The sequence below is a fragment of the Falco punctatus genome (assembly GCF_963210335.1).
Source record: "Falco punctatus genome assembly, chromosome: 5".
In the NCBI taxonomy this organism is placed as follows: Eukaryota; Metazoa; Chordata; class Aves; order Falconiformes; family Falconidae; genus Falco; species Falco punctatus.
In genome coordinates, this window is record NC_137584.1 from 23,633,940 (window position 1) to 23,659,098 (window position 25,159).

General features: G+C 42.2%; 1 protein-coding gene across 1 annotated transcript in view; it reads right to left on the bottom strand.

Annotated features, from left to right (window-relative positions):
- Nucleotides 1–1,249: 1,249 nt before the first annotated feature.
- The window catches only part of FAM110C (family with sequence similarity 110 member C), a 28,303-nt gene continuing 4,393 nt past the window's right edge, over nucleotides 1,250–25,159 (bottom strand). Inside the window, exon 2 of the mRNA XM_080387744.1 lies at nucleotides 1,250–24,325. The gene's annotated coding sequence lies outside the window, so the exon portion shown is untranslated. The remainder of the gene's footprint in view (nucleotides 24,326–25,159) is intronic.

Below are 25,159 nucleotides of genomic sequence, written 5' to 3' on the forward strand. Positions count from 1 at the left end.
TCCACTTCATGGCTTGACTCCAAAGGGGGCACTTTTGACAACAGAGACTCTGCCCTGCATTTATACCTGCAGAAGAGGAGCCCACATCTACTCTTCGTTTTCGGAGTTACTGACATTTTGTGACACAAAGTGAATATGAAGCCAAGTAAATGTATTCTTTGCCCAAGAAAAAGAATTGTCTGTGTTTCATTCCCTTGACAATGGAATGAAAAAAATATTGCAGTTTTACCAAGATGTTTCCAGCCTGACAGCTAGCATGCCCCTCCCTGGGAATACACGGGATGGAGAAGCTGCCATCTCCAGCACCATTGCCAAGACAGGAGTTACCATTCTTCTATACTTTTTGACTTAGCACAGACTTCTTGACCTCCATCACTCAAAGTGAGCTGCTTTAGCAAGACCCAGTCTGTATTTAAATCCTTCAGGCCAACCCTGGCTCATTTCAGCTGGGACAAGCAGGAGTAGAGAGGGCAGTAACCTGCACAAGCAGCCCCAGGTGAGGACATGCAAGGACATGCCTCAGCAATGACGTGTATGGATGCGTGTGCATGGGGTCTCCCAAGCTGGAGTGCCTGGCAGGCAGACTTTGCCTGGGAGGAAGATAGGGTGCATCATTTGTTCAGCCCTTTGGGGAATTAGCAAGCAAAAGCCTCTGGGAGATCTCAGTCTAGCAAAACATTCAAGTACCTGTTAAATTTCAATCAAATCAATAGCTTGTTGACTTTGGTGTGAGTAATGATGTGCCAGTGCTTGGCTGGATTCAGGTTTGAAATATTAATAGCTGCCCAGTTTTGTGTATTCTAACTCAGGTAAGTGTGAAGAAAATGGAAGGTGATACTACCCCTAACATGAAGGCTATTAAACTTGCTCTGGAAGAAAAGGGTAATTGCTGTTCCAGGTGGAAAACTAAACATCTGTTTTGCGTAAGAACATGTTTTCCAGTTTCCCCTCCTTGCTCACCTTAGGATACTCTGCCATTACTCTATTTTATTTGCCTTCCCCACCTCCAGGTCTCTTCTACTTGTTTTTCTTCCTTGTTCCACTGCTCTGGGAACTGGAGTCAAAAGGAAAGCAGAGCCCCTTTGAATCTGCAGCAGGCTGGATTAAATGGGACAAGCAGCCCTCCCTCCCTCCCTTCCCCTGCCCTGCTGTTTGCAGCTGAGTGATAACATCAGCTGGCCCTTGCGCCTTGCTCTGTTCTATGTGTTTTCTTTTTTTTTTTTTTTTGTTTTGTTGTTGTTTGGTTTTGTTTTTTTTTAACTTGTCACTGGATTTAATTCCACATGCACCAGTGAACAGCAGCCACTGATGCTTGATCTAACCACTACACCAGAAAAGCTTTTATACAGGCTGCAACCTGAGCTCCTGCAAACACATTTCAAACCTCCAGCTGGTCAAGGTGCACTTCCACTCACATTTCCTTTTATCAGAGGGCTGCAGGAGATCATGCTGAGCACATTATTTACTCTCCTCTGTATGCAGCCTTGCTTGCCTGTATTATCAGGGGTAACATTTTATATAGGAGGTTGCCACCCAGTAACTAAACACAAGATAAGCAGTCGTGGGCAAAAAAATGCTTGATCTTTACAGAACATAGTAAGATCATTAGGGGATCACACACTGTTCACTTACCCAAATGAGCAGGCAGGAGCCAAGTACCAGAAGATTCTTTGCACCAGTATTGTCTCCCTGTTCATTTTCAACCATTTTTGGCAGCATAGCTGGGAATCCACATGGGTAAAAAGTATAAGTGCCAGGATCCAGCTCCCCGAAAAGACATCACCGGGTTTGGTGGTAAGACATAATAGTTGGTATGGCTTGTTTGCTGTCTGGTGTTACTGGAAAGGACTTTGAAAAGGAGTCTGATCCTCAGCACAGGCTGGCACTCGACATTACTTCTCAATCCAGAGCAGGAAGGTAAGCAAAACCAAACACCATGAAAAGGCCAAAAGGAGCGGAGGAAAACCACATGTAAATATGCAGGAGGAACAGGAAAAGGCTATCAGGGCTGTTTCCTCCGGAGTTTCTTCACTGCTGTTATTGGCTGGCAAGAAGTCACTTTTGCAATGAAGTGGCTGGGACTTGGGTTGTGTCTCATGGGCAGGCTGGGGAGACACTGCTCCTCCTTCCCCAGTGACTGCAGAGGAGGGCAGTGAAGCTCCGTCTTAGCCTCCGCTGTGAGGCATGAGTCCAAGCCTCTGCCTCTTTTGTTGACATCCTGTAGTTTGTTGACACCCGTATATTTAGCAAAGAAACAAAAATGTCCTTGCAATGTGTGGACATGATAGGCATTCACTTGCTCTGGGTCTCTGCAGAGAACTCTCATCTGGTATGCATCCTTCTGCATTGCACCACTTCGGGGAAAATTATAGAGCTCCCTCTTGCATTGCAACCATGTTATGTAAAGCATCTGAATATGCCACCCTCTGAGAAGATGTGCCACCTCCAAGAAACTCATTCAGATATTTCAGATATGATAATGACCCATTTAAAATACTAATTAAAACTGGATGAGTTTCATATCTCCCCCAGCTTTAGAGAAGAAAAATCACAGGTCAAATATAAATTTCATAACTGCTTGATAAAGCCTCTGCAGGAAGGAATTTGGCAGAGGGCATCAAGACCAGGTGCTTTTGAGCAAATGAAAGAACCTAAAGCAAGACTTTGAAGTCTGACCTTCAGAATGTATAATAATACACTGGATGACAAAGGTAATAAGTACCACAGAGAGGGACAAAATGTATCTAATTAAGCAGTTTTAGCCACGCTTTTCTTTTCAAATACACTTCTTACCAGAAGGATTTTCAAACTTATCATCACAGCTTTTCAGTGATGTTAGTTCTGAAAATACTGCTTTATTTTGCTCCGTACAAAGCAGCGTATCTTCAGTTATTTTACTGTCACAATCCACTTCTGTGGTGTCGTTTGCGTTACAGGAGTGGAAAGGCCTGAGAGAGCAGTGACTAGTGATAGTCGTCACTTCACCTAGAACTATGGGCCAAGTGTGTTCTTCTGAGCTTTATGTTAAAATCAATGGATAAACTAGTTGGATAGACACTGCCATGTGAACAGGAACCCCAATTTCTTCATCTCCAGGTGGACAGACTAAAAAGTGTGTTTTCTTACTCTTGCTGTCTTCCCAGAATCACAGAACAGATGAGTTGGAAGGGACCTTTGGAGGTCTCTAGTCTGCCCCCCACCCCCCTTTATAATAGGTTGGCTATAAGTTTAAGTGATAAGATCACCCTGAACTTTCCCTTCTCCAGGCTGAACACTACTAACTCTCTCAGGCTCTCCTTGTAGGACACATGCTTTAGTCCCCTCATCTTCCCCACGGCCCTTTGCTGGACTCTCTCCAGTATGCCTGTGTCCCTCTTGTACTGGAGAGCCCAGAACCGGACACAGTACTCAGATGTGGTGTCAGCAGTGTTGTGTAGAGGGCAGGGTCACCTCCTTTGACCTGCTGGAAACACCACTTTTAATGCAGCTCAGGAGGTTCTTGACCTTTTTTGCTACAATGGTGCATTGCTGGCTCATGGTCAGTTTGTTGTCCCCCAGGATCTCCCACTGCCCTTCTCTGCAGATCAGCTTTTCAGTTGGCTGACTTCCAGAGTCTACGGATGCATGGGGCTTTTCCTCCCCAGGTGCAGGACTTTGCACTTCCCCTTATTGAAGCTCATGTGATTCCTGCCAGCTCTTTTATACAGCCTGTTCAGGTCATGTCCCTCTGAACGACAGCACAACCCCCTGGTGTATCAGCCACTCCTCCCAACTTTGTATCATCCGCAGTCTCACGAGCCTTTAGTCTGTCCCAGCATGCAAGTCATTAATGATGGTACCAGAGGCAGTCTGAAAAGCCCTGCGAAAGTCAAGATGAACATCCACTGCTCCCCCATCACCCACTGAGCCATTCACTTCATTGTAGAAAGCTATCAGGTCAAGCATGATTTACCCTTTGCAAATTCTTGCTGATTACTCCCAGCCACTTTCTTTCCCTTCATGTGTTTGGAAAGGTTTTCCAGGATTATTTGATCCATCACTTCTCCTGTGATCGAGGTGAGGCTGCCTGGGCTTTAGTTCCCCATGTCATCCTTCTCACCCTTCTTGAAGACAGTGACATTTGCTCTCTGCCAGTCCTCCTGAACCTTTCCCAGTTGCCATGACCGTTGAAAGATAATGGAAAGCAGCCTTTCAGTGCCATTGGTCAGCTCCCTCACCACTCATGGGTGTATCCCATCAGGTCCCATGGACTGTGTCTGTCCAGTGTGTTCACACATTCTCTAAATGATTCTCCAGCAAGCAGCCTTTTTGGTTCAGTCTTTCCCACTGGTCTCAAGGCCCTGGGATTGCTGAAGGCCAGTACCAGTAAGGACCAAAGTGAAGAAGCATTTGGTATCTCAACCCACCGACTACTTGTCCTTTGTCATGAGGTCCCCTGCCCCATTCAGGAGAAGGCCCACATTTTCCCGGTCTTCCTTTTGCTGCTGATACACCTGTTGAAGACCTTCTTGTTGCCCTGCATGTCACCCACCAGGTTTAACTCTAGGTGGGCTTTGTCTTTCCTGACCCCATCCCTGCATATTCAGGCAGTGTCTCTGTATTTCCTTTGGGTTACCTTTCCCTGCTTCCACCTCCTGTTTGTTTCCTTTTTGTGCTTGAGTTTAGTGAGGAGTGGCAGTCCTGCCACCTTTGCTTTTATACTTGCTTATCAGGAAGGACCATTCTTGAGCTCAGAGAAAATGAACAGCTTTCCTGGATCTCTCTTCCCTCCATGACGTATCCCACACAATTCTTCTAAATAGCTCTCTGAATAGGCCAAATTCTGCTTTCCTGAAGACCAGGGTTGGGATCCTGCTTTTTGCCTTGCTCCCTCCTCTCAGAATCCTAAACTCCACCATCACGTGGTTGCTGCAGCCAAGGCTGTCCCCTGACTTCCACATTCCTGATCAGTTCTTCCTCTTTTGTAAGCATGAGGTCCATCAGGGCACCTCCCCTGACTAATTCTTGTTTCTGAACTGCGTAGTCCTCAGTGGATGAAGGCAGCTAGGTCTCTGCTGGTAAAGCCCAGGAATGGATGATGAGGCAAACCTTACAGGCACTGGCCATGGACAGGGAGGCGTGGCAGAGGCAAGGTGGGTTCCTCCACATTCCCCATTTTTTGCCTGAGCTCTTGGTTCGAGGATCCAGCACAGCTGTGCAAAATGATCTTGCATAATTTGTGCTTCCAACGCACGGCATGAAACCTTTTCCCACAAGGCACCCGCGGCAAGGCCGTTCTGGCACTGGCCCCGTGCCCCAGGTGCCTGTTTCACAAACTGTCCTATGTAATAGTAACTTGCAAGGCTGGGAAAGGGTGAGACAAAGCACAGATGGCTTGAGGAGCTTTAGGTAAGGGAACAGACAAGCCTGATATCCCAGGAGCTTTATAGCGCATATGTCGGCAACCAATGCTAATACATAGAGAGCACGTTTGAAATTCTGGAGGCTTTTATGTATGGGATCAATTAAGTCATTTTATGTAGATGTGTGTGTGCTCTGGATGAGCACTTGATGGAGGAAAAGTGAGGGCTGCTGAACTGTAAGATGAAAAAGGCCACTTTCAACAAATAAAAGGTCATGCTGGATGCTGGGACTGGCTGAGGAAGAGGAGGCAGACTTGCATCTGGTTCCCCGCCCTGTCCAGAGTGTATGCATCAAGCTCTGCAATTGAGAAAAAACTCCCTGAGGACATCAGAGAGGCTTTCCAAACTGAGTGCTGCAAGAGGTGGATTTTGAATGGTCCATTATAAATTATGACCAACACTATCTGAATTTGTATCACATGCTTCCCTCATACTCCCAAGACAGAAGTTGCCATGTTAAAACCTGTTAACACCAGTACTTCTGCCTGGTCTTGGGACTCACTCCTTTCTTTTCCTACTTCTTCCAAGCCACTTTTCCCAACTGTCAAACAGTTTTCTTTTCTGTCCTCTCTTCATACTTGATTTCCTCATCTTGTGCCATAACAGCACACAGCAGAGTGGACGTACTTTTCAGCCTTTGCTTAATATTGCCTCTCACTGAAAACACCTGCCTATGTGGAAACGCATTTCTGATTGCATACAGTTTGCCTAACCTAAGTTCCTGAACTGTATGTAAGTACCTGATGGTTGGTGAAGCAATCCTGCTCAAATGAGGACTTCACAGGGCACTAGTTTTCACTAGTTTTTCAGACTTCTCATAAAGGAACTCAGACAGATCTGCATGCCCTTCTGAATCACTTGCCCTCTGGGGGATGTCCTCTGTGCCCCAGCTGAAGTTGTCTTGGACTCCATGTGCCATCACAACAGTGACATGCTTTCTGCAGACTGACGTGTCACTTGGGCACTGGTGGAAGATGGTCTTTCCTGTCCTCAGGCTTTGAGTTGTGTGGAGGAAAAAGCCTTTATTCCTCACTGAGATGGGTGACATGCTTCTTGCAGACTCAGGGATACCTTTGGGGCAGGTGTGGTTTTCCTGCATGGGGACCCAAGTGCAATGTACGCCTAACCTGGTGCCCCAGCAGTATGGGGTGCCTGTGTGGGGCACTTCAGTGCCATCCATGGAGCTAAGCTGAGACACCAGTACAGGTGTATAACCATGGTAGCAATTTTTACATGTATCTATCCATCTTTATCTAAGGGACAAAAGAAGATTAATATTTGTGAACAGTTTTGCACTCCACCTGTTGCTCAAGGCTCTGTCCTTGCTCCCAGACTTTGCAAAACTCCTCTCCAAATCACTGATCTCCTTGGAATACCTTGTATTTTATTGCTTGATTATTTTACATGTGCCCTATTAATTAGCCATGGCTAGTATGTACCTGTTTGTGCACTGCACTGACTGCGCTGTAACATGCACATACCTGAATATTATATAGCATGATTACTGGTGAGTTCTTCTTAAACACCAACTTGGCTGGTAGCAAGATTGAGTGCAGTTATCTGGGGGACCTAAATTGCTCCATGAGCTGGGGCTGCTAAGAAAGAGTGAATAAGTGATTGCATTATGAAATCATGTTTTCTCTTGTGTAGCTAAAAATGGCTCTAGCCAAGTCACAGGGGCTCTGTTTGCTTTGGGGTGTGGTGAGCTTGTATACTTGCAGTTTCTCACAGGAAAGGAATAAAAAAATCCCTTCTCTGAAGGGCTACTTCACTGAATTTTAAGAGGATTGGGCAAGAACCTCATCTTCTTGCTGAAGAAAACATTTGCTGGTTGTGTTTACCCTCTCTGCCAATGACATTTTCTCAACTGTTTCATACGAAAGGCTTTTACAACCACTGTTAGGAGGCACTGCAGGTGCCTGCAGCCGGAGCTTGCCTGCTGTACCATGAGCAGAGTCTGGCAGCTCCCAACAGCCCCTGGCCTGCAGCAGCAGCACCAGCAGAGCAGCTGCATTGAAACACCAGCCTGGAAGGTGCTGGATGTTCTAAATTTTCACTGATAACATGAAGGACCAACATGTTTCAGGTTTTCAGGAGAATTTTCTGCATCCAAGGGATACAAAAAATAGTGACTGTTCCGGTAAGATCGGGATAAATCACCTGTTAGAAAAGAAAGGAAAATAAGATTGCTTCTAACACAGTAAGCAAGCACTGCATGGCTTTGCACCTAGGTTTTGTACAGATCTTGTTTTTCTTGTTCCCAGTGAATATACATGTAAGGTCTTTAACTGGTTGAGCAAAATACCAAGGAGTAAAGGGACTGTTCAAAGCATCATTTTGAGATACTGTGGAGTGGATTCTTGAATATCCCAGAGAAAACTGAACTAAACTCCATAAAGACATTTAGATACATCTCCTGTTGTTCCATGGCAATGATGATTTTCTACTGTGATAAGAGCACATCAAATACAACCTTCCTTCAGAAGAGGAAGAAAATATTTGAAGTCATCTTCCAGGTATCAGGGAAGTCGTCAAAAGTAACTGTGGGGTTAAAACACCATCTTCCCATTTCACATTTCCTGCCATAAGTGAAGACTAAGGATTGGATAAACTCTTTATACTGGGGATCACGGAGCAAATGGAGGGAGAAACTGGAAAAGTGCATTTATTAGTAACTATAAAACTTTTTTTTTTTTTTTGAGACAGCACCCATTTGTGTTTCTATGTGTACTTAGGGTCATGGTAGCTCAATTGCAGCAAAAAAACATTGTCCTCCGTAGAGCACTATTGGGTAGGTTTGTGGCTTATGGGACTCTAGAGAAGAGCCTTTGATATTCTTTCCAGCATCCCAACTGACAAGTGTGTAAAGTTCATTTTGATTCATGGGGCACTGGGGGAATCCCTGCAATGCCAAATCCAATATTCTGCCATTGTTTTCCCCTAAAGATAACAAGTTTTACATTTGTTTCTATCTCTCTTGAAAAAATAATTGCAGTCCTAATTCTCCTTCCAGTGAAGTGACAGTGAGGTTAAATGTCTCAGTGGCCACAGATTTTGCTGCTACTTCTCAGAAGAAAGCTCTCAAAATTATCAGCTTAAAGCTTTCAAAATCGTTGAAACCAAATATTTCAGTGGTTCCAGCATTTTGGTCTTATAGAAAATTAAAATAAAATCCATTCATATTTAGGATTGCTTGAATTTCCACAGTAAAAAAATTATTTTCCTAAGTTGGAAATTTTATTTTTTGATAGTTCTGAGATAAAAGCTTTGATTGTTTTGCCAGTGTGATGTGTTCCATAACAATAATCCTCTGATTAGTTAGTATTTAAGGGGTGTATCAATACTGCGAAGAGTTTATCAATTTGTCCTTTCACTTTGGCTTATTGCCTAATTAGGAACATGACTTTGATCACCTTCCACTTCAGCAAGCTTTGGTGCTTCTGTTATGTAAACACATGTGGAAATGGCTGTACGTATCACAATGATTATTAAACCATTAATGTCTGCAAACTCCAGAAATGTTTGTGTCATGATATTCATTTTAATTGCTAACCAGACAGTGTTAATTAGGGGAAATCCATGATAGTGTAATTGGTCTGTAAGTCCTTCTTTCACAGTGGTGAAAGTCCCTTAGGAATGTCACTGAGGAATTCTCAAGAGAAATTGCTCCTAATTGGTGACGCATAAAACTGAATGGAAAGAGATATGATAAATTAATGATAAAATCATTCAGAACATTAGTCAAGTTTTAAAATTATTTATATGTCTGCCTCCCATTCTGCGTATTCATCTATTCTTTCATATTGCTCTCCAAAAAGTGAATGGTATTTCTAATTCTGGAGAAGGAAAGGGTTCATATGTAGCTCTGTCTCATGTTTCAGGTTGTTGCCAGTATTTTCAGATTTATTCACTTTTTATTGGTTGATAGATCAGTAATCGGATGAGGGATGTGTGTTTACAAACAGGTCTGCCAAAAAAACACCCCCAAAAAAGACAGTGAAAGAAGAGAGGAGAAATGTTGATGTATTTCATAATTCTGTTGTGTGCTTGTATCTCTTAGAAGAGCGAATCTTTATCAAAAAGAGACTGGAAAGATTTGTCATTGTGAACTGTGCTCTTATTGATTTTGAAAGTTAGGTTCAAATCTGTACAAGCATTTGGTGATATAATGCACTTCCCCTCCAGCACTGCTAATATTGAAGCATTGAAAGAACAGTGAAAGCCTACACTGAAATCTAAATACTGAAGCACGTTGAGCCTATATTTTAAAATACGATGTTTATAATCAGGAATCCAAAGCAAAATTCTCAAAATTTGGCATTACCAACTACAGGAGACACATTGTCAAGAAGGGATGGGCTCCCATCCGGCATTTCTGCAGAACTGAGCTGTCAGACATGTCTGAAGTTAGCCTTTCTGAATCACATTTATTAAAAATCCCCGTTCACTTTTGAAAAGTTTGGTTCTACACTCACATTTAACCAACAAAATGTGACCTCTTTTTTTTTTTTTTTCTTTCAGAATTAGAGAACTTTCACAACTGTTAATGCCTTTAATTAGGACTGTGGTTGAGTAATTAAGTTGCCCAACTATAGATCAAGATATCTAGCAGTATTTTGAAAATGTTGGCTTTGTTTTAACTTGTGCTTGTCGTCTTTAGTGTAGCTGCCTGTCATTTTTTTACATATCTTAGAATGTAAGCTGCTTTTGCCGCGAATACATTATTGGTTTGTGTTTGTGCTGTATCAAGCAGCGTGGGCACTTAGGGACGTGGGGTTTGAAGGCATTCCTGTGCTGGTGCAGGGAGCACCATCCTACAGCTTTGACTGGGATCTGAGCTGTGTGCGTGCATTTCCCACAGCACAAAGCCTGGTACAAAGTAGGCGGCTTCCTGGTAGATTCACAAAAATATTGGAAGTCGTCCCAGTTACGTGTTTTGCCCTTCGCAGTTTTTAATCCTTGTCAATTTAGTCGTTTTTTCTTCCACAGAAAGCACGTGGATTTTCTAAAGCAAATAAAATTAAAATACTGATCCATTTAGTCCAGTATCTTATCTTCAGAAGTAACCAGTTCAAGAGACTTCAGAGAAAGGATTAAATGTATGCCAAAGAGAAAAGAGCCCTTAGGTCTGAAAAGCTGAGGAAAGCAGCTGAAAAGCTATCAGAAGGTCACCGGTTAATTTTTATTAGACAATATTAAGAGATATTAGCGTCTTTTTTAATAACCTATTATTGTTACAGCACTTTATTTTAATAATAAAATAACCATTATTCCCTCTTTACCAATCCTCCCATGACATAATATCACATATCTCTCACCAAACTGTTTTTTCCATCCCTTTGATCAGCAATTCCCTTTTAAACTATCTCCTCTCAGCTCCTTCTTTGATCACCTTTGACAGACTGCTAGAGTATGGAGGACTAGCGTATTTAGAAAAGCAAGGAAAATCTCAGGATACAAAACACAGTTATATGAAATACGATGTAGACGTGTCTCCAAAGCAGAAAGTCAGAATAAAAGATATATGTGCTAGTGCAAGGAAATAGCAGAAGCAAGAAAAATTGGTTGGTGTCTCTCTGGTGCTCAGTTCATACTTTGCCTTGGGGTTTCAGCAAACAGCATCTGCATGAACCTTGATGGCTACAAATCAATAATATAGATCTCATCTGCAAACAGATGCAATCTCTGCCCCTTTATGGGAGGAGCAGCTAATACCTCAGGCAAATACAGGGCATGAGTTTCAGGTACGCCTAGTGTATGCCCTGGGGAGCGTTGTGTAACCTTGCGAGCAGCCTTTTTTTCATAATAAGCACAATGACAAATCCAAGGGTCAGATATGAGGGGGCAAGACTGCTGGGGCTGGACAAATTTGGGAGCAAAGTGTAAAATAATTAGTTCTTAAATGGTTTATGAAAAGCACGTAAGCAAGACTTTTAGAAGAGTATTGTTTCTTAGGAAGGACAGCTGGGTATGTGACACCCTTGAACTACCAACAGGTCATAGGCTTTTTTAAAAAGTATTTTATGGATTTCTATTTTGTAGCCACTTTTATTTCAGCCTGATGTTGCCTGCAATTCCTTCTCCTTTTTTTGGTTTGTCTTTTCCCTGTTTTTCCTTTATAGTTCTCTTTCAGAGATAACAAATTTTCCCTTTAGCATCAGCATGTGATTTCTCCATTTTGATGGCATTGTAATTTCTTTTTGCTTCAGTTTTCCATCTGGAAATAAAGACAGCATTGCATAATAATCTGAGAGGATGTTACAAGGGTCCCTGGATGATTTAAGATGTGATGCTTCATGACAGACTTAGCTTTCATAAAAGTAGGCATAAAGCGATATCTAGAGATAGGACTTGTACCTTTAGAAAAAATGATAGCTAAAAGCGAAATTGCCTTTACTTCCCTCTCTGCTTCAAACTGTATAATGTTAAATACAAAATGTTTTTTCACAGCACATGTAAATCACAAGTTTTTGAGGGTAGCACAACTGTGAAAACTGCGAAGAGACTCAAACTGTTGTTCCAAAGTATCTGAACACTTAGTTACACATTAACAGCTACAGTAGTTGTACATTCACATATTAAGATATCATCCTATTTTAGAGTTAAAATGAAAGCTTCCTTTTCAGTGCATTACCACTGAAATAAGCGTGTACATTTTTTCCAGAAGAAGTAATGAATCTTTATATAGCACTCTAATGGCCTATAGCGTATTTGGCTGACTGGAATGGTAACAAATATTAAACTTTAGCACACTTCAGAAAGTGTGTGTATATATTGAAATTCTAAGATTAAGAGGGTACAGTGGCTACACTCAGTAGTGCTAGTACAGAATATTTTGAATTAATGGTATAATGAGAGCCCTCTAAAACTCATCACAGCAGTTCTGGCCCTTACCTATAACAAAAAAAACCGGTTGTTACACATTGAATGCACTTCCAAACTATTCCTTCCTCCTTACAGTTCAGCTGAACAAGTAATGATTAAATACACTCAACTTTTCCATGATTCACCCCCCAAAACAAAACCCCAACCCAAAAACCAACTGAAAATGAGCCTATTTCTGTGCGTGCCAGATGCTCTAGGCATACTGCTTCTTCTGCTATGTATATGATGTTTTGTTTTGACCTGTGGTTGTTCTTCCTGGCAAGAATACATTGATTTTCACAGATTTATAATTTTGTTGGAAAGCTGAATCTTTTTTTTTTTTTTTTTTTTTTTTTGGGGGGGGGGGAGGGGATTTGTTCACTACTTTTGTGAAAAACTCAGGTTTCATTGTGAAATATTTTTGTTGGAAATTCTTTGACTAGACTTACCGTTTAGATATTTAGATTTATGTACACTGATGACTCACACGTCCTTCCCCCACTGATTTTCAACACCTTTGCTATTGTTTTCATGAGCTGCTCTTTCCTCTTTCATTCTGAAAAAATACAAAAGCAGTTGTAATCAATCCTTGACTTGCTTTTCTTTGCCTTTCCAGCATGTGCTCTAATTTTTTGGCTTAAGACACAGCTTTTTTTCTGAAATAGGAGCACACCTCTTGATTTTCCAGGTTTGTCTTCTGTGTTGCTCTCCATCAAGGGGATATACCAAATGTCACCACGGCTCAGTTAGCACCACTTTAACCTGCAGGTTGAAAGTTTAAAATAACTTAAGAAAAGAGACTGAATGGAGCAGACAATGGAGAACTTGTTCTAGACAGCCACACTTCACGGAAGTTAATTAATATGCCAAATGTTAAGTTTATCTTTAACTAACTTGCCTTATTTAAAGAAGTAAGCACACATTCTATACTTTCCCTCAATGTTAGGGTACCACCGTGAAGCCACATTTCCCAGCCTGGGGGCACCTGATGTCCTTAGCCAGCCACACTGGGACTTCCTGCCAATGACCATGTTGGCTCTGCAGCATTTCTTCCAGGGAACTTCAGTTTTGACAAATTTGGGGTTCAGCAAACTGAAGCTTCCTCCAGCCACACCTGGGCGGGGATTTTCAGAAACACTGACTGAAATGTTTTTTCTCAATGAAGGATGGAAAAAAAATGACAGCCCCTCCCTAAAAAGACCAGTAGACTTTATGGCTTCAGACAGACACTGCATTCACAATGTTATGTTATGAACATCAGTTGAGGGTGGGATTGCTCTTGTCTAAGTTTAACTGGCCAAAGGTTAGTAGTCTAGCCTAAACTAGTCGTCTAGTCCCCCTCTGTAATCAGTAGTGAAATACAGGCATCTCCAGAGGTGATTCATTTGTTGTACCCACATCTATCTAAAGATGGGATGACTCACCGACTGCAGAGGGAGCTGCTCAGGGGTTAAAATTAGGTGAGCTGTATTGTGCTGCTGGATGCTGTTTGTATTAGCCTGCCCCCATAGCAAAGCTACCTACAGGCTAGGCTGCATCACCTCTCATTTGGAGCAGGGTAGGAGCACGCACCTGGACAGTCACAGCAGCTCACAGGACAAGTGCTGGCAGGTTCGGCTGCCATAGCTGAGTCATGTGGCTGAACCCTTAGTACCAGCAGCTGTTTGTAAAACTGGCTCTGAGATACCTCTGATAAAGAGAATTATGACTCAGGCAGGTTGTGAGTGCTTTTGAAATGTTACACCATTTCAAACGGCTCAAGCTATTACCAAATATCTTGGCACCCCCTCTTCTTGACTGCAGTGTCACATGGCTCTTTCTAGCTGCAATTACTACCAATACTTAATTGATTACTTCATTAAGCACAATGAGAATCTTTGAGCCTGAAAAGCAAAGCATTGTGTATGTCAGCATCTAGTCCCTACGACTTCACTAAAATCATTCTCACATCAGCTTTGTTTTGCCTTTGAAGCTCATCAGACTCGCACAGAATAGCAGACCCATCCTAACTATAAGGAACCTAAATAGTCTACATGATCTTTCACTTTATTTCTGATGATTTTTTCTTGCATCCTCCACACAACTGAAAACTCCATCATCATAGCTACATCTTCTTTCCACAGTCTGGGAGCTTTTCCAGTTCACCTCATTCCTTGTGTGTTTAATTTTTTGAGAATCCTCCTTGAACTGATTTCATTTTCACCTCCTTGTTTAGCTACTTTGCTCTTAGTTCTGATGGATTTGTTGCTGTCCAGCACACCTCTTCCTTTGGAATGCATCCATTTACGTGTGAATATTTTGATGTTTCTATTGCACCATCCCATTTTATTTCATTCAGAACCGCCTGTGTTTACTTCCTGCTCTGATGGAATTTGTTGTCTTTGCTTTATGTTTCATCCTTGGTCACAGTGGCAAAGGTGTAATCCTGACTGTGCAGACACCATCGGCTTGTCTCCAGCTCTGTCTTTGAGGTTAGTCACAACAAATTGAAGCTCCACGGGAGGCTGTGCAGGCTGCAGGAAATTGCTATCACAGGGTTCTTAGTAATGGGAGTATTTATACTGGGCAATGTTTATGTTTTGCAGTCATTTTGCAGACCTTATAATGCTACCTACTATACACCTACCACGAAACACAGCACGTACCCGTGGCCAGACACACCACAAACTGTAAAATCCTTGCAGCACTTCTGCCTCCTCCACCGAACCGTGAACTTGGATGAAGGCCAGGCTTGAAGCAAAATGTAAAGTGGAAAACTGGTGTCCTTCTGTTTCTTGCCCAGATTCAATAACTGAACAGTCCTACATGTTCAGACATTTTTGATCTTGATCATAACTTTGTTTATAGAACTATGAAAAGGTTTTCTTTGAAAAGAAATATACTTAGATATACCTTGAAAAGATATATACATGGAAGAAAGTTGAGAAAAATCAATAGAGAACAAGTACAGGAATCTGGTAAGCGTTTGTTTTAGTTTAAGAATGAGCTAAATCATTTTAAGCTGGACTCAATCTGGTAATATATATTTGCAATCTATTTAGAAGGGCAAATACAGGATTTTTTGGAATGGCAGAGCATTCACTTAGATGAAAAAAACAGGTCCTCGAACTTACTGGCAGCTATTACTGAGAGGATGAGCTCTAGTGAGCGATTTTAGGGTCCAGGTCAACCCCCCTTCTCTCTAGCAGGCCTTCTCTCACAGCAGTTCCCACTCCTTCGTCGCCTCCTGCCACATGGATGGGACAATACCTGAGAGGATGCCCAGTAAGGGGAAGCGCTCAGTCACTGAGGCAGGACTGGAGGTGGTTGGGGTGTTTTATTTTGCACTTCAGCACACTTCAGAGGCTGGATCTGCAGCTGACAGATGGTAACTAGCTCAATGGCAAGGCCATCACCTTTGATAGCAGGATCTCATTCCATGGACACATTTCAGCTAAATGAACGTTTCAGAGTTTCAAATCTTTTCAGCTGGCTTTCTGTTCAGCTAAAAACTGAACAACAGTGGCAAGTTGACTTGAACTGAGCAGAGAAGATTGCTGGAGTACAGTTGTGCATGTGGAGGTTTGCAAAGCTTTTGAATCAATTTTATTTTACAGTTAAAGTAATATAAATAGATTTAAATCCGTACTTGTAATTAAAACAACACAGTTCGCTGTGCCTCCCAACTGCGGGCAAAATCTGAGTTTGACTCTGTAAGGAATCATCCCTTTTGCAATTTCCTGCAGTGTCCCCAGATCTTGCCAGCTCTGCTAAACCATTAGACGTGCTGTAAATGCATTTTTTTTGGTATTTTGAAGAAAGTGTGCTGATAACTTTGGAAGCTTTTTTTCATGTTTGCTTTATTTGAGTGTATGGGTAAGTATTTAGAGTGTGGGATTTACATGTTATGCACATGATGAAAGAAAGACAGAAAATACATCAAATTGTGTAACTCCAGGAATTAAACATTCCCCCAAATTCTTTTTCCTTGTTTCCTTGAATTTTGTAGGACACAATTTTTTATTGCACTATATTCATTCTTTTCCATAAGAAATCTGCCAGATTGTCCTATGTACTGTGGGTTAATCAGCAGTTAGATTTTTACATACTCCAGCATTTGTACAGATGGTTTACATATGAGGACTGTTGCTAATATAGGCCTCTGTCCTCAGGTAGGACAAGATGCTAACATAATACAAAACACACTGATTTATTTTGTAAATATTTGAACACCAGCAGGATTTATTTGTGATAGTTTGAGATCAGGCACGGGTAGCTGTAAATGGAGATTTTAGACAAAGTGGCCATGGAAGAAAGCCATCCTGTTTGATAATGCTTGATAAGACTTTGTATCAGCAGGTAGAGTGGAAGTCCTCTTACCATCCCATCACTTTGTTTTCACAATGGTTTTAGAGCATATAAGATGATCTATGAATGTCATGTACTCTGGAGGAATGAGATGGTCTTTCTTCCAACAATAGTAGGGTAGTAAAGTTATATGACCGAAATAACTGAAAATTCAAGAAAATTGGACCTGCCAGACTATCAGTCTGTTTTGGAAGGTTACGCTGAAGGTCTGCTCTCAGAAATTACACAATTTCAGCCTCTTTATAGTAATTGACATCAAGGAATTGAATCCTTTTCTGTAACAGGGAGAAAGAATGGAGACCTGTTCTCACTGCCATCAGAGCAGATGGAGGCAGCTCTGGAGGAGCTCTTAAACCCAGTAGGTGCCTGGAGAGTCACCTCAGCTTCTATTTTCAGGTGAACGCAATAGACTACATCAACATTTGATATTGGTTGACTTTTGTGTGTGATAAACTGCTACTTAAATTTACTTTCCTGCAGAAAATACATGTAGAGTGAAGGTGGTCCTCCAGAAATGAGGGGCGAGCTGCACCTTTCCAGCAAGTCCAAGAGATATCTCGCTGTGTTGGGTCCAACACAGAACCGCTTCAGGTGCATTTCTTTTTTCAGTCCTGTTGCTGCAATGCTTGCCCAATTTAATTTTACTGCCCTGATGCTCTTTTTTGTTTGGCCACACTGAAGTTCCTAGAAGGTTTAAGCTATACTTCACCATGAAAAATTTGTGATCTGGGTTTGATTTTGCAGTAGTTGTGCTCAGAGCTCTCTGCAGACAAATAAAGTGTCACACCACGGCTCAAAGAATCTTGTAGACTTAAACCAAGCCAAGGATCATGTCACAAACAAGTATCAAAGAGCAAAACAATGAAAAACTAAATGTTAAATTTTGCAGGAAGAGCTATGTACATTAAAAAGGACTGGAGAGTTGGTCTCTATTCTATTTGCATGTTTAGTTTTTAGTTTCCTTGGGGTAGGCACAGATAGGTGTTAACAGAAGGATGTAAAACCTAACTTCAAACATTATTCAGAAAAAAAAACCTGTACAAGAATGAGGATAGATATAGTAGTGCCTTGTGTAACATGGTGGGCACATGAATGAGTTCATTGGAAATGTAAACACAGAAAGGGACTGTCAGAGAGGGTGTAGGATGAGCAATTCAAATGATTGAATAGCCATGGAAGTGGCTAAGATTTCCTACTCACCATTGAGTAAAATAGTGATGTAAGAAGAGGTTGCGTTGACAAGAAGGAGTAAGAGCAGCATTCCCCTTAGTGTGCTCAGCTGTGCCTGCTTCTTTGTACATGAGTCTAAATCTTGGCTCTGGCTGGTTCAGCACTGTCTTAGGTTCATCATCTCCTGACAAATAATCATGTGGTTTTGTGGGTAACTGTTGATGATTGCTACCCTCTGGTTCTTGCTAGGGCCTATGAAAAAGAACATAAAATTGGTGGTCCTGTGGGGCTGTTGATCATTGAGGTGAACTGTGAAACCCAAACAATCAAAGCCCTTAGATCTTTTTAATCATATTAATTGCTGTGTCAACCCAACTCCCCTACAAATGTGCAAACTAATTCTGCAGGATTCTGGGTTCTTTCAGTAGCTAGACTGATTTCTGGAAATGGATATATGTAGCTGACTTTGATCTGGACATTGTTTTTCTCCGACACTGTTTGCTTTTCTGGTATATTACCAGTTTCATTTGCAAGTGTAAACAATGAAAATCCTCGACACCTTTTGTCATGGCAATCTCCCTGGGCTAAGTTGCTGAGCAAATGAGAAATGAACTTTCTAAACCTATTTTAATTCCAGGGATGGTGCAACTACCACCTCCTTCTGCAACACTCCATTTAAGTGAATTGATATAGTCCCCTTTAGTTCAGCAGGACAAATCCAGGATAAATACGACCCAACCAATAAACCTTCCCAAAATTTGGAGGCATCTATCTGCAGGGTAAACCTAGGCCCTGTATTTGCATATTTGTTTGCTGTTGATATAGACTGTTCTTTGTCAAAATCTCTTGGAGCTCCTAAGTACTTTTGCAGTTCTGCGTTCAGAATGCACCAACATCTACAAAACAGGCCTTTTCCAGCTACTATATCTTTGCGGAGTTTCTTTCCAACACCTATTTGTTACCCAGAGATGAATCAAAAGAGCAGCAGTGAATCAGTAAGCTGTGGACTTTAAGAGGTTGCTTACACCAGAGAGTCCAAGAACAGGAGATGCAAATCCTTATTTCTGGAAGAAATCCACTGGACTTCATAAAATGCGGGACAAAGGTGCTATGCGAAAAATTACTTAAGAACAATGTTTTTAAATGCTAAGCTGGGAAGTAGCCCAAGGTTATTAACAGGCTACAATGGCTCCTTCCTCTCTAAGGCAGCAGTAGCAGCAAAGGCTTGCTATGGCAGATTAACCTCCATAGAAAGGGGGATGCACAAATTGTCAGCCCTTTCCAGACTTGCTTTGTGTCTTGCACTGACACCGGTCAACCAGGGCTTGTGTAGGTAAGGCTACATGTCAATGATTATAAAGTTGCTCTTGTGGTTTTTGGAAGAGCCTAATCTGCACAGCAAGTGTCAGTTAGGTCTGCCTCCAGTTGTGTTCAAATGCTGGCCAGTGAAAGACTTGTGTCTGAGCAGGTTAGACCATACCAAAATGTTGGATATACCAACTGGAGTGCATGGGTCTCTGGTAAAAGCTCACTGTATGCAACCATTATTTCTGCTGCTTTCTTCACAAAATACATGCATGGGGAATAGCACCATATACTAAATTCTTCCTATGGAATCCAGTTGAACAACAGCTTGTTAAAAAGATTCTGGAGATAATGTTTTTTCCAAGCAGAACTTCAAACTCCCTGCTGCTTTGGACACTGGCTGTGATAAATGTGGTATTGCCTGCAGCACACGGTAGCTTTTGACAGTGAGTAAACCCAAATATAATACTAAAGTCTGGAAAAAAATACTACCCTTCAGAAATAAACTGTCTATCTTTTCAGCCACATTCTGAAATGAAAAATATTAGAATAGTGTGGAACAGCCCTAGCCTCACATATTTCAAATTTACTGCTACTGAGAGCTAAGTTGTTATGCCATCTCCTTACAAGATTCCCTGCCTAAGCTCTCAGCCAGGGGTCTGGGTATGGCCCAGGGAAGCACTGCGCTTTTGGATGTTCATAGTCTACTTATCAGCCTCACTCACAGAGAAATTAATTCTCTAATGAGATTCTAATTTTAAAATAATAGTACCCTAATGGAGACAGCAACATAAAAGCATACTTTTTCAAAAAAAAACATTAGCTTTCAGAGTGGTAGTTTTATTTGTATGCATTCAATAGAACATAAGTTCTTTCATAGGAATATAAACATAGCAAAAACCATCCATACCAGATCTGACCGGTACTCCACTTCAAAGGTTTCAAAAGGAGACGCAAGAAACAGGAGTCAATGACAGGACAATCTGCTCCCCAGAGAAAGTTTCTGCTTAATCCCCATCGATGCAATATTTGGCCAGTTTCACAAAACATGAGGGCTTATATACCTTAGAAAAGTAATATACATATTATAGAACAATTTGTATTTCTTACTTATAGATTTCTGTACAGTAATATTTACAATATATTGCAAAGATTACAGTCTCTATCCGATACCTTTATTGCAAATACTTGCTTCCAGGCCACAAACCCCAGACTTTGTACCTTCTGCCTGTTCCACTACAGCCGTGGACGTTGCCCCTTGTCACAGCACTGGAGCAACAGAAACACTTGGGTGCAAGTAGCAGTTAGCACTGCACGCTTGCACCCCATTTGACTATTTTAGTTTACATAGTTGTAGTCAAGCAAAATAATTCAATTTATGACTTGCCTTTGCCCTCAGCCCCAGTTTGGGGTTTCCCAAAAGAGCGGAAACCCAGCTCTGTTGTTAGAACTTCTGTTCATACCGCAAAGGATCGCTTTACCACAGTAAAGCTGAAAAATCCCATTGCTTCCAAAGCATGTCTTTCATAATCAAATAGTAAAAAAAAAATAAAATATCTTGAGAGGTTTTTTGGGAAATAGATAGGTGGTGACTAACATCAGCAGGTTTTTCTCACTTTGAGGGACATGACTAAAGACCCAGCAGAAGGAAGCAAAAGCTTTTACATGTAACAGTAACAGGAGCTGAATGAAGCCCAGAGCTCCCAGTCTTTGTAAAAAGCAGCGAATTACCCATTCCCAAGATGTATGGAGGAAGGATTGTCATCTACTGTTGTTCTGGCATACTGGAATAGGTAGGTTATTAGCTTACCCAGAAGGTATTATTAAATAAAGGGAATCTGTGACTTATCAAGGAAAGATCTTAAATAGGTCCACATCATCTCTGAAGTAAATGATACCTGGGAGAGCTTGGGATTTCTATCAGAGTTTGAACAAAGCCAGGGAAATTTTGCCAGATAACAGTGTGGAAAGTCACCACAACCCCACTGAACTGTTCATAAAGACAAAAAAGGAGATTAAAAAAATATTCAGAATGGGGCCAGTTCTGATTTCATTAACCTCTGCCATAAAACCTTCATCAATTTTGAGAAAGGCTGATGTTTAGAACTTTCAAGCAAATTAAACCTGTTCCTTCCGAACATTGAAAACTCATGACCAACGCATCTTTCACCTTAACTTTTGAGAGCTGCTTAACTAAAAGAGCAAAAACAAACTGAGTTTGAAAATGAAACAAAAAATTTCCTTCAAACCAAACCAAAATAATTCTCCTGCAGTGAGGCACTGATTTGTAATGCAAAAGATTTTTTCCTGCACTTTGAGCTGTCTACAGTCATATTTTCAAAGAAAAGAAGTCAGTATTTTCAAAGAAAAGTAGTCCTTAGCTCTGACAAATGCATATAAATATTTCTGTGGTACAGCACCTTGCAAAATGAGCATGAAAAGAACAGATACCTCAGATTATGCTGCTGATTAATAAACCTAGACTGTATCCCTTAAAAACCTTCACCTTAAAAAGCGCATAAATCTTACATTAGCAGCATCTTGGGTTCGAGTTTTCTGAGAATCATCCTTTAATAATAATGTAACAAATACACATGGAAATTTCATTATTTAATGAAAATATACCTATGTACTACCTTCCCTGTAAGTTTGCAGAAGCTCACTCATGCAAGGGAAGGCAAGGAACTACTGGACAGAGCCCAGCGGAGGGCTACGAAGGTGATGTTGGAGCTGGAGCATCTCCCTTGTGAGGGAAGGCTGAGAGAGCTGGGCCTGTTTAGCCTGGGGAAGACTGAGAGGGGATCTTACCAATGCCTAAAAATATCTTAAGGGCGAGTGCCAAGAGGATGGGGCCGGGCTCTTTTCAGTGGTGCCCAGTGACAGGACAAGGGGCAATGGGCACAAACTGCAGCACAGGGAGTTCCACCTGAATATGAGGAAGAACTTCTTTCCTTTGAGGGTGCCAGAGCCCTGGCACAGGCTGCCCAGAGGGGCTGTGGAGTCTCCTTCTCTGGGGACATTCAGAACCTGCCTGGACACAACCCTGTGCAACCTGCTGTAGGAGAATCTGCTTTAGCAGGGGGTTGAACTAGATGATCTCCAGAGGTGCCTTCTGACCCTGACCATTCTCTGGTTCTGTGAAACTATTTCGTTTTCTCCCAAGTGGAAAGCAGGTTCAACAATTCTTTTATCTGGAATTGTTATCTATCTCAACAACTTCAGACATGTAGACCTTAGTACATAACACTAGAAAACAAAGACAAATGTCCTACATTCCCAAACCCTTGCTGTAACCGAGAACCATCCAGGGACTGACAGGTACATTTAAAACATATGGAAATGTAACCCAGGTGATCTTGCTGTGAATTTAACGGATGTCAACTAAACTGGTTGGTGAGTGCTACAAGGGCAACTCTTCCAGTGCACAGTGTTGGCTTAGGTTAAAATAGGCAACTGCTCCTCCTACCACCAATGTTTTATTGAATCCTTGACGCTCACCCTTGCCCTTTCTGCTCCTCCAGATGTATTTACTGAGAGTAGCAAACACTTGAGAAACGCAGCTCAAGTGCTCACTTGAGCTTGGCATCCACCCGGCTGTGCTGGCAGCTGTCCTGGGCCAGGAGAGGCAGCGGCAGGAGCTGCTGTGGTGTGGGTAGGAGGAATGTGAACGATAAAAGCTGGTGTTTCTGGATGGTTTGACAGCCAGGTAAGCTGGACACCAGGACACCACATCCATGGTAACACAAAGTAAACTTTTAACCTGTGCAGGACCAGGTCAAGACACTATTACGCCAGCGGGGCACCTTTCACAGATGGGCATTGGTGCAACTGAAAGGGGAACTGGCTTTGGCTTTGGTAGTTTGTGGGTTTTTTTGTTGATTATTTTTTGTTTGTTTATTTGTTTTTTTGTGATTTGCAATGTCCGCAAAGAAATGCTTTGGTGCAAGACATTTTCTCATGAGCAATGACAGATCGGGGTAAGTGTCTGAGGCACAGCCATCAAATTCCATGAGTTATTGTAGGGGCCTCATTCACTGCAGTGATGATCCAAAGTACTTTTGATCAGCTTTTAAAATGTATTTAGCTCGACCAGTCCAAATTAAGCATTTTATTGATGATACTGAGTAAGGTGCTGTCTGATACGGGTGTCTCACCCCATCAGGACATGTACCTGGCACAGATGCACCCTAACATGCCTTCTTGCCTTGCAGCACAGGGATGCCATCCTGCACATCCCAAGCACAGCCCTACTGCAGACCCATGCTAGGGCAGCGTGGCTTTACATACCCCGGGATAGAGATTCCTAATGTGATTCCATAAGCGCACTGCTCACTCACAGTGCACAAAATTAAAAGTGTTAAACCACAAGCTGCCAAACATTTGCAATGTCAGAGCCAGACCCATACTGCAAACAAAGTGGAGGAGCTTATGAACATGTGAACGGTACCATTCTGCAGCAAGGCAGTAACAATGCAAAACCCTCCCTCAGTTCTGACTACCTGTCTCTTGGAACCATGCTCCTGAAAACATTTTGCGCAAGGTTTTAAACGCTATTCCTCCCCACAGGCCGAGCACACGTGTTGCAGAGCAAACTAGATGGATACAAGGTACTCCACTTTGGCTTTAATACCCTCAGAGAAAGAGAGACTTGGCAGGGATTTAGCTTACAACATGTTTGCTAAGTATCTGAGATAAAGCTGCCACAGTTAGTCCTCCCCAGCCAGGCAAATAACATCTAATGATGTCAGGATGAGCCCTAGTCAAACAGCTCTGGTAAGCCAGAGCCTTTGAACGCCCAGGTGGAGCCTGTCTGCCTGCAAGGAAATGCCTGACCCAGAGGTCATTGCCACTTCATTCCTGCCTTCTCCCCCCATCCCTGTCAACAAATTCATTGCTGGAAAGAGATGGGTGCACAACACAGACCTTCTGTCACAGCCCTGAATGGCATCCTGGGGCAGTGAGCTGATGCTGAATATTCTCGGGGACGGCAGGTGCTGCCAGGCTTCACTCTTCCAGCAGCTTTCATTTCCCGCTGCCTTGCTGGGACACAGTTCACAGTCTCCACTTGTCATCACGCTCTTGGGCACCACTGTGCTTCTGACAAGAGTGAGGCTGCCAGGGATGGAAGCAAGGGTAGGAGGCAATAATAAAACACTAAACTTGGCCAAAGTAGTCACGAGCCAGATGAGGGAAGGATTTCTTCCTGTGTCTGGTTTTGTTCAACTTCCAAGTCGATTCTGAAGAAAGAGGAAAAGAAGTGTCATTTATTATTTATCACATCAGACACGCTTAAGGTGATACTTTAAAGCTTTTATTCAGCTGCTTATGGCTACTGCCAACGTAGTAAATTCCCCTCCCAGGAGATTTCCACTTGAATAATCAACATCCATTTAAGAATGGTGCTGAAACTGAAGGCTGAATAATCTTGATTCAAGCAAGGAAGGAGGATGCAGTGTAAGCCCCCTTAGAGTCAAGCAGGACTGACAGCAAGAGGAGCTGAACTGCAGAGGTGAATCCAGGTAACATCCCACCAAGAAGCAGCAATGCCCATCTTGCTGAGGACCTTGGTTTTCTGAAGCTCGCAACCCATGCTCAGACTCTGCAGTCAATACTGATGAAATGTGTAATTGAACCTGATCCTTCAAATAGCTGTTTTATTTACATGGTGCCCCGCCAGGTCCCAGAGAGCTCATGAAAAATTAAATGGAGAACATAAAATATGAATGGAATGATCACTGGCTCATAAAAGCCCTGCAGTTCTTGAAAGGTGTTTTACACAATGAGTGCTGGATTTAAGAAAACAGGTTTCTGCCTCTTTTTCCAAGGAAGGTGCAACAATGTTCAAGCCTCTGTGTAAAAGCAGGAACCTTCAAGGATGTGCCTGGGAGCACCAGGGAGAGCACATCATTCCTTCATGCAGCACAGGAGTCCACTGCCCATTAATAACCAGTAAGCAAACTAACCAGAACCAAATATATGGATAGAGTGAAAACACATAGATATCTAACTTGATGCTGCCTTGTCAGAGAAAGTGTAGGACTAAAAGAAAAGATGATCATTTGATCAGGACT